Raw genomic sequence first — 9,973 nt, forward strand, 5'->3', positions numbered from 1 at the left:
TCTTGGGGGTTCTTGCTGTGACGATGATGAGCCTGTTAAGTTGTTATGTTCATTTGATTATCGTTTATGCTTTGAGATTAATTATGCTTACACTTGATCATGTGATTAATGGATTATTTATGCTACCTTGATAATTGCTCATTAATTAGGAACATGCTATCCACTATTAAAAGCTAAATGTAGTTAAACCAGTGTCAGCTATTTGAGCCTCATGAACCCCTGTTTATACTTGTTGAGTACGATATGTGCTCACTCTTGCAATTTCCCAACACCCCAGGTTATGCTAATGATGATGATTGGAATGAGGATTATCGCTATGAGTACTAGGTTTGAAGTCAACCAGTCAATGTTGTCCCTGTGTGGAGCTTCCGTCGAGAGCGTTGTTTACTTCATGCTATCATTTTTGTACGAGACTATGTGATATATTATATTCCGCTATGTAATAAACACTGCAATGGTACATTTGAGATTTGTCTACTTATGTGTGCGACTGTTTCTGGGGCACATATGAGTCTTTTATGCATCCTATTTTTGTTGTTAAAATATGAGTGTGACAAGATACCATAGCTCACAATCACAACTCAATGGAATCTCAAATCTCATAAATAGCAAATTAATATGATTCAGCACCTAATTGTTGCCTTCCTTACTCCTGCTTCCCTGCAGACCAAGCAAAGAGAAAGAGAGTAGAGAGAGACGTTGCCTTCCCGGCTCCAGCTTGCAACCGAGCAAAGAGAGAGAGAGAGAGTTGGGTGATGTGAGCTTGCACGAGCTGGATGTTGGCCGAAGGTGTTGCTGCTAATGATTCATGACGGCACGAGTCCTGTGCAACGCTAGCAGAGCAAGAGCACGCAGATGCAGGAGTGCGGCACCCAGATGCGAGAGGGAGTGCAGCGGTTGGGAGGCAGAGGAGACTGCGAGGAGTGCGGCGGCTAGGAGACGGATAGGAGACTGAAGGAGCTAGATTTTTTTCTATATATATGTGTGGTATTCTTATGTGGGCTTTGTAGGCCTGATGGGCCAAGGGAATAAGGCCTTGTTTAGTTGCCATTTTTTTTGTTTTGAGATATTGTAGCACTTTCGTTTTTATTTAACAATTATTGTCCAATCATAAATTAACTAGACTTAAAAGATTCATCTCGCAATTTACAGACAAACTGTACAATTAGTTTTTGTTTTCATATATATATAATGCTCCATGTATGTGCCGCAATATTCGATGTAATGAGAAATCTAAAAAAGTTTTTCGTTTTTAAGGTGAACTGAACAAGGCCTAAGTTGGTAGCCTGTGTGGAGATGAGGAAACGGGGACGCGGGGAAACGAGGACGGGGGACGAGCTACCAGACCCGACGGGGATTGGTTTTCTCCTGTTTTAGCTCCCCTGTGGGGATAATTTTAGTCCCATCCCCGTCTCCTAATAAGGGAATTCCCCGTGAGGAATAATAGATCGGGTCCCGTTGACATCTTTAATTCAGGAAAATAGCATATTAATGTCATACTAAGATTTTTTTTGACAACTAAATCGCAAAACTTTTTAAGCTTCTCTTTACTCCCATAAAACGACAACTATTTATTTTAATTAAATTTGACAACTTATTTAATTATAAGATATAGCCATTAATTTCGAAGACGTTTACAAGAATTTATTTATTTGCTTCAAGTCAATATATCACCAGCATGTAGCCAGAGAGGTCATGGTGTCAGATTTGATAAACATATGTCATGGCACATATATCTTGGAGAAGAATCATAGAATGATAGAACCACATATCGCTTATACAAAAGAAGAATTTCAACGACTGATATACATAGGAATGGTGTAGAATTAAACACGCAATTAGTACATGTTCAACTACGATACGAAACAAAAATACACAACTAACTAAAATATATGATGTTGTTGTTAAATCTTAGAGCTATAAATTGTTTTTAATTTGATCACGCAAGATGTACGTCCCGTTGCAACGCACGGGCATATTTGCTAGTTATATTTAAATGAACAAAATTGGACAAAGCTTGTAAAAATCGACCTAGGCTGGTTTGGGCTGAGACTGTGCACTTACTAGCTAAATCGGCCCATAATAGTTGTGGCTGGCCTCCGTGTAAAGCTCTGCAAACCGGCCCAGGCTAGTTTTGGCGCTCTGAGGCCAAATCATTATTTTCTTGTTGAAACTCTCATCTTCTAAAAACTTGTAAACTGCATGTGGAATATAAGTTTTTTAACTGGATAACCACACCCTTTATTTATATGAAAGGATCATCTCTACTATAATGGACCAATCAAAATTATGCTTGGTTCACTTAAGAAAAACACCCCCGCTGAGGGTGTCAATCATTGCGTACCCCAAAAAATGCACACAAAAATTCCTCTTCATTAAAATCAATGGCTGATAAAACACCTAGATTAGATCTAATGGCTGCTGATGAAAGTTTGATGCAAGGCTTCAAACTCAGCCTCCCTCCCACCCCGCGCTTTCACGGTGCTTCCGCCGGTCAGGGTTTCGAATACGCACCATGACCGACGCTAATACGCACAATCACAGAAAAAAAAAGAAAATTTCCCGTAAAAAAGCACCATCCTCCCTCCTCTCCCAGTGACGAAAACTTTTCGATTCGTGAATGCTAAAAAAAAACTTCCCGATTCGTGGCTAGGGTTCCTGTCGGTGCCGCTCGCCGCCCATCTCCAGACCACACGGCAGACCTCGCAAGTCGTGCTTGCACCCCTGAGGCCCTGACCCAGGCTGTGTGGCACCGGCCCTCGCCAAATCGTGTGGACCCGTGCTCGCCGAGCCACCCCATGACGTGCGGTGCGGTGGCCCTCTCAGCGTTCTTGCGGCAGCGACGATCTGACCTCACGGCGATCCACCTCCTGTGTCGCGTACTGGCGTTCTTGCGCAGCGGCGCCGCCCTCTCAGCCGTCGTAGGCTGCAGCTCGCCACCGCTGAGAAGTGAGAACAGCTCTCGGATAAAGCTCCTGTACTGCATCTGGTCATCACATCTGCACGGGCCGGAACTCTTGACGAGCGTCGTGAGTGTTGCGAAACGCCATGGTGGCCGCTCGCCCTGACGCTCCGTTGTCGACTGCCCGCGCTGCTCCATACCGCTGTCGCCGAATCCTCCTCTGCCGTGCTGCTCCATGCCGTGATGCTCCGCCATCGAAGCCCGCTCCACGCCACCTACCCGTGCTGCTCTGTGGCCTGTGTCGCCATGGTCGAGTCTTCCTCTACCGTGCTGCTCCATGCCGCCTGCACACTGCCGGTGTCACTCAATCCGATCCCTCGGTGAAGAAGGTATGCATCTTGGATAGAAGGCAGCAAAACGTCTCCCATCAGCTGGAGCAATCATCGATGGCCAAGACAGCAGGCTGATAATCTGCTACACCTACGTGAAGTGGTATTTGTCATCTGATCTCCTTGCTAATTCCTTTAATTGTTGTCTTATGGATCTTTTACCAGCCTCTGTCGGTCAGATTTATTTCTCAACAAACCCAATCATACCGATAAAACTATACAGTTACACTTGGATTCATTGCACTCATGTCGTAAAGTGAATGAATAATGCTGGTATTTTGTTTAGCGTATATGATTGTGGACAGGTTGTCCTTAATAATTTATTAGATGAAAGTGTTCCTTGACAAAGGCTTCACTATGAAATTTTATATGTGCAGTATAGATGATCGACTTTCTTGCTACTTTCGTAACATATAGTTGTATGTGGAAACACTTTTATAGTATAACTGGTTTGCCATGGTTCTTGGAGCCCTTAAAGCAATACACATATTTTTTAATTGTGCTAAAGCTTGTGCACGAAAATCATACTAAAATTGGTGGTCAGACGATCATACTAAAATCAATGAAGTAAGTTTTATTTTGTTCTTCATGGATTGGATAACAAAGCTGAAAATATAGGCAAGGTTTTTACTAACCAACTGGTCATCCACTAATTAAATTAGTGGTCTCAGTGTCAGGGAGTTATAGTTTAATTTGAACACAACTAAAAGTTACCATAGCGTTAGTATGGGTAGTACTATTGTGTTGTTTGGTAGTGGCGTTCCAACATGATCCCGATCGGATTTTCATTTATGTGTTCATGTTAACTAGACGATGCGCAGATAAACGGATAATCAATTTCATGGCAATACATGCTAAAATTAACAAACAAAAGTTCTTTGTAGGTAGCATACCTTGTCGAGAAATAGTAACCATTAGATTACTTCTGCTTTTTTGTATTGCTAATTTTTGTTGATTTATTTATTTTTGTATACATCGATTCTAAGCATCTTTTTATTTCCAGTTGTGATGGTTGTGGAGTGCAGTGGATTGAACCTGAATTTTCTACCGGTCTGAATCATAGGAACCATGCTAGGGTTGTATAAGGACAATAGATAAAAAGTCTGCATAAAAAAAAAGACCTAAAACAGGTTGATATTATTGGACTGGGTTATGGTGCTGAGGTGGATCAGAAGCAAGTATGCTATGATCTTTTGTCAGTTGTGATATTCAGAACAGAGCTGTGAACTCTCCTGCAAATGTCCTTACCCCTTGTCAGTAGATTTTTCATCAAACTTTAATTGTTCTTCATAGATTTATTATCAATACACTTATTGCAGTCATCCTTTGTCCTTTCAGTTGTGCTTATGGAGGAGGCGTCAAAGATCACTTCTACTGCCACAATACTAGATGTAGAGAAATGCAAAGGGTTAAAGTTACAAACCCACTAATGGGAACATCAAGAGAAAGCTAGCTATTGTTGGGAAGGATTTAACTTTTGGAAGGTTTGTACTTTGTAGTACTTGCAATATACATTTAGTGGCTTTATGAAAAACTAGAAGTAGATATGAAGGTGAAATAGTTTTATTATTTTTTCTTATGCTTGATTTTCCTATGACTCCAGTGGTGTCTACAACTGAGCAGGCCAGGCTACAACATCGAGCTGATGAAATTTGACATGGGAGGCTCTGCAGTTGTATTCGGTGCAGCTGAAGCTTTTGGACAAATCAAGCCTCTTGGAGTCGAGGTATTTCATTTTTCACGGCCTCATAGTTGCATGAGATGTAGATGCTTTACCCATATTAATTTATTTATTGAATTTCTATGATTTTTTCCTTCTCGCAAGGTCACTTTATAGTCGTTGCATGTGAAAATATGATTCGTAGTTGGGCACGACATGACAAGTGATGACAATCGACAGGTTGAACGCAGCCTGAACCTGCTGGCGTCTAACCCCTCCAATACAGGATGCAAGGTGAAGTCTGCGGTTCACGGATGGAGTTAGGATTAATTTGTATCTTATCTTGTTTTTCTATTTTACTGTAGTGTTAGTGCGGGCACACTACTTTTTAATAGGAGGTTGTTTCGGTGAAATGGTCCATTGTCCACATATATCTTATATATGAATCATATATGCTAGATCTGTGATAGATTGAGATGAGGAAGATGGTGAATGGACAGCCCCATTCATTCTTAACACCAGAGTACAAAGGAACATGGAAGCAAAAGGTATGAACATGATTAAGTGGATAAATTATGCTAGACATGCTGCACTGACATGGGTTGATCATTGTGTTGTTCAGAAAATCAAGAACCCCGATTATAAGGCAAGTGAAGGCCCCTTTGATTGACAACCCAGGTAATACATTTCCGAAAAGGCAAATTCACCTGAGGCTAATTAACCCTGCTGTATTTTCGGTTCATACACCAGGGTCCACTTGAGTGTTCAGACTCAGATTAGCAAATGCCAAGTTGGGTATGTGATGTCAATTTTTAATTCTGCCAGGATATGGCATTGCGTACTTCAGTTGTCATTTAATCTCTAGAACCAAAAAGCAGTTGATATTGTATTCTCTCAAGTCCTCCTATACTTTGTTAGATAGATCGTAGGTAAATTCTTAGGTTATTATATTTCTTTAAGCCAATGTTGATCTTCACAAATATGTTACTCGACTTCTCAAATGCTGCAGTGAAGATGAAACTATTTACCACTTCTTAAATTGTGTTGTGGCTAAATAGATGAGTACACTGGACATACAAAAGATCATGCACCAGTTAATTGGGAGCTTTGAGGGTAGCTTCTGAATTTAGGGGAGGTTGAATACCTCTGAAGACATTTTGCTGCCAAGACGTGTGATTTTGCAGATGTATATGTCTTTGAAATTGTTCTTTTGGCTGCCGATTTGGTGTTGCTGGGTGCAATGTAAGTGTTGACTGCCTTTGGTGGGAATATGTAGCCATTGGATTGGGTTTATTCTTGCTTGGATCATAAATACTTTTCAAAGATGCTTAATTAGTTGACATGAATACCTTTTAGTTATTTAATTTATCTGGTTTTATACTCCCGTAGCATTAGCACGGGCATTATACTAGTAACAGATTAAGAGATCAATCTGTCCAATCATCAAAAATCCAATCTAATGCACTTTTTACCCTACTTTCCCATCTATTACTGTTCCTCCGTCTTCGTTGCGGTCTTCGTTGCTGTTGATGGCCGGTGGTTCAATGACGACAAAGCTATAGAAAAGCTATAGAACGACAAGCCTGGCCAGGGCAGATTGTAGCTGCCGCAAGCCTTGATGGGGTGCCTCCGAAACTTGTGGGGTTTTGAGTTTCGAGAGACCTTTCACTTCTTCGGGTACGTATTGTATGTATCACACTCATTACTAGAGGCACCAAGTGAAGTGTTTGTGTGCGAACATGTTGTTAGATGATGACTGACCTCAAAAGTGGGCCAAGCTGATTTTGGTTCACTTCTACAGAACGATCTCTAACTCTTTGTCAATGTGTGACCTAATTAAGGTCAACATATTAAACCATATTTTTGGCTTTACCCTATTTCATATATTCTTGTATTTTTCAATTTCCATCACAGTTGCGTCTCGCCTAAAAGGCCGATCGCATATGGTATTGATCCCCTGCGATCTTATTTATTTCTATGCTACATCCTACTTATTGCGAGGATCAACAAAGGGCACTCCATTATCAAGATGTTTGATGACAGGGTCATGGTCAATTTCACCGACCCACTGGGTTAAGAGAGAGCATTACCGTGCCTACTAAGTTTGAGGGATTCCCCAATGAACTTCGCAACCTGCTATATGAGAGGCACGTTGTCAATTTAAAAGCTGCTCTTTCAAGTTGCTCAGCAGTTTTAATAAATTAAAGGGAAAGAGAGTTGATCATCCTATTAGGCAGAATAGCCATTTTAGTCCCTCAACTATTATTCGAGGCTCAATTTCATTTCTAAACTTTCAAAACGTCTGTTTTAGTCCTCAAACTCTACTATTAGACTCAATTTCATCCTAGAACTATGAACATGATCGTTTTAATCCTCAAACATAGTATTTTGAGCTCAATTTTATTTAAAAACTATCAATGTGTATTTTATTCTGTAAACTTTTATTTTTAACTCAACTTTGTCCATGTTGTACATCGAACGTTGCACATGATTGAAGATAGAAAAATAATATTTATAAACTCTTTCGTGGCAATTCATAATTCCAAGCTTATTTTTAGTATTACCTTATAATTGTACCATCTATATATATCCAACCAAATTGATATTTGTGGGAGCAATTATAATTGTATCGAACACTATTTATTATTCAAGAATACATGGATATATTGAAATAATAGCAGATCTATAATTTTGATAATTTATGGATGAAATTGTGCCTAAAATATAATGTTTTCTTTTTGAATAGACAAAATTGAGTTGAAAATAAAAGTTAAATGTACTTTGATAGTTTATGGATGAAATTGAGTTTAAATACAAAATTTAAGGACTAAAACAGTCATCTTCATAGTTGTAGGATGAAATTGAGCTTAAAATTAAAGTTTGAGGACCTAAATGGTTGATTTAAAAGATTAGGAATGAAATTGAGTCTTGAGTAATAATTGAGGGACCAAAATAGTTATTGTGCCTATCTAAGTTACCAAATGTTGTCTTAGCAATACATGTTTCCATGATAGCTCTAGGATCTTCATTTAGGGGTGTTTGATACTGCTTCGCTCTATTTTTTTCAGCTCCGTGTTGCCAAACATATCTAGCTCCACGAACTCCGCTTCGCAAAAAAGGTGGAGCTAGAGGCCAGCTCTATATTTTTCTGGAGTACCTCAAGGGGTGAGGTACTCCAGTTTTTAGAGTTTAGTATTCTTACATGAAGTTGTGAGTAATTACCCACCTTGCCACCCATTAATCACGGATTAATTCTCATAAATGCTTCCCCTCCCGATGTTGCGACCTCATTTCTTCCTGTGCGTGCCGCCCCTCATCTCTTCACCTGGGCGCCGTCTCTATTAATTATTTATATTTTAATTATGACCTTTATTAATGCTCCATCATTTTATTTCTATTTTTGTCAGAAAATATCAAGAGCAATTTCTATCAGGGGCATAATGGACCATTTGCATGGAAACAACCCATTCATTCCTGGAGCCGGAGCATAGCTACGTACTAAATAGTACCTCCTGCTTCACAAACTCCACAGTCGAGCTGCTTCATGGTGGAATTCGTGGAGCAGAGATGTAAAAACTAGAGTGAAGCAGTCCTAAACACCTGTTAGTATAGGAGGAAGAATTTCAGATTCATTTCGAACTTCACTATCAGTTAGCATGGTTGAAGCTTTAACCCATACACAAAGTTGGTTGCGCTCTCCTTCAGGCATTTTGAACATTAGAAAAGTTGTGGAGGAAATTCAATCTTATGAGTAAACTGAAGGAAAGGTATTGTTGTACGTTGTACAGTGCTCCCTTCTTTTCTACAGAAGTAGTCACTAACATTTTCTCTTTTACTTACTGCAGAAATTTCGGCAAAGAACTCCATCTATGGTACTATGATAAGTTAGTGCCTGTTATCTTTCCACTGCAAATGTTGTGAGTGTTGGTGTGTTTATAGTGTGGTGGCCCTGGCACAATTACTAGAAAAGAAGGTTATGAGAGTTATTAGAGCATCTCCAAGAGCTTGGCTAAAATTAGTAGCCAAATTTTAATGTTTAGCCATTTTGTAAAATAGATAACTTCTTAAAAAAGAAGAGATTTACAACAGCTTTGCTATCAGATAGCTAGTGCCAGTGGTTGGCTATATATGGCCAACGAAAATCAAGGGATAGCAAACTTTCTATTTTGCAAAACCAAATAGCACATCTGTTGGAGCCTATTTTTCTACTATAGAAGTTCTAAAAGGCCTCCATAATAAGAATAGCAAAGCTGTTGGAGTTGCTCTTAGGAAGCACATCCTTTTCCCCGATACTGCAAAGAAATGATCCTGAGCATTGAGATGGGCCCCTTGTTAAGTTTAATCTGTATTTTCTTTCCTTCTTCATATTGTAATAGAATAAAGTATGTACGTTCAGTTTTATTTCCATCAATTTGGGCTTGATTTCAATTCATGTTGTTCTTGAGCAGTGCAGAGATATGACAAAAGTCAATGTACTGTTCTATTTGTAGCCACCAGTATTTTCTAATTTGTTACTTTGCATTTTCAGCACTTTTTGTGTGGTCAATGTTTGAAGCACAATCCAGCTTTGTGGGAGCAGAGTGAAGCTTTGGTTGTGGGCAGTTAAAAAATGAGTGCCTGAATTTTGTAGCTCAGTTAATAGTATGATGCTGCTATAAAAAAGCTCTAATTCTACATTATATATGGGAGCACAGTTGTCTTACTTGTTCTCAGATTTGTGTTTAAATGTGACTACTTGAGATCATTTCTTATCTCATATTTATGTACAAGAGAAACTCTGCATTGGCTCTTGAGTTGTTTATATACCCATATACATTATGTTGCCTTGCTCTGTATATAAATCTGCATTTGTTGTTGCTTTGCATGTTGTTCTGGCATCCTTTGCATGTGGTCTCCGGCGGGCACCCGCACGTCTTGCCGCAACGCTGGCATTTAGAAAAGCCACTGTGGCCCATGTGTTCTATCCGATCCAATCCAGCCCGCCCAACAAGACAACATGTTTTTGATCCATCTAATCCACCT

At 39.7% G+C, this 9,973-nt stretch overlaps 2 long non-coding RNA genes across 2 annotated transcripts; both read left to right on the forward strand.

The window, feature by feature from the left end:
• On the forward strand, positions 2,980-6,738 carry LOC110435092. Its single transcript, XR_002452755.1, has 6 exons — positions 2,980-3,394; positions 4,630-4,775; positions 4,895-5,017; positions 5,192-5,245; positions 5,411-5,499; positions 5,574-6,738. It is a non-coding gene; the product is annotated as an uncharacterized LOC110435092 (long non-coding RNA).
• LOC110434438 lies at positions 8,393-9,677 on the forward strand. Its single transcript, XR_002451937.1, has 3 exons — positions 8,393-8,718; positions 8,797-8,823; positions 9,480-9,677. It is a non-coding gene; the product is annotated as an uncharacterized LOC110434438 (long non-coding RNA).

The sequence above is a fragment of the Sorghum bicolor genome, chromosome 4 (assembly GCF_000003195.3).
Source record: "Sorghum bicolor cultivar BTx623 chromosome 4, Sorghum_bicolor_NCBIv3, whole genome shotgun sequence".
In the NCBI taxonomy this organism is placed as follows: Eukaryota; Viridiplantae; Streptophyta; class Magnoliopsida; order Poales; family Poaceae; genus Sorghum; species Sorghum bicolor.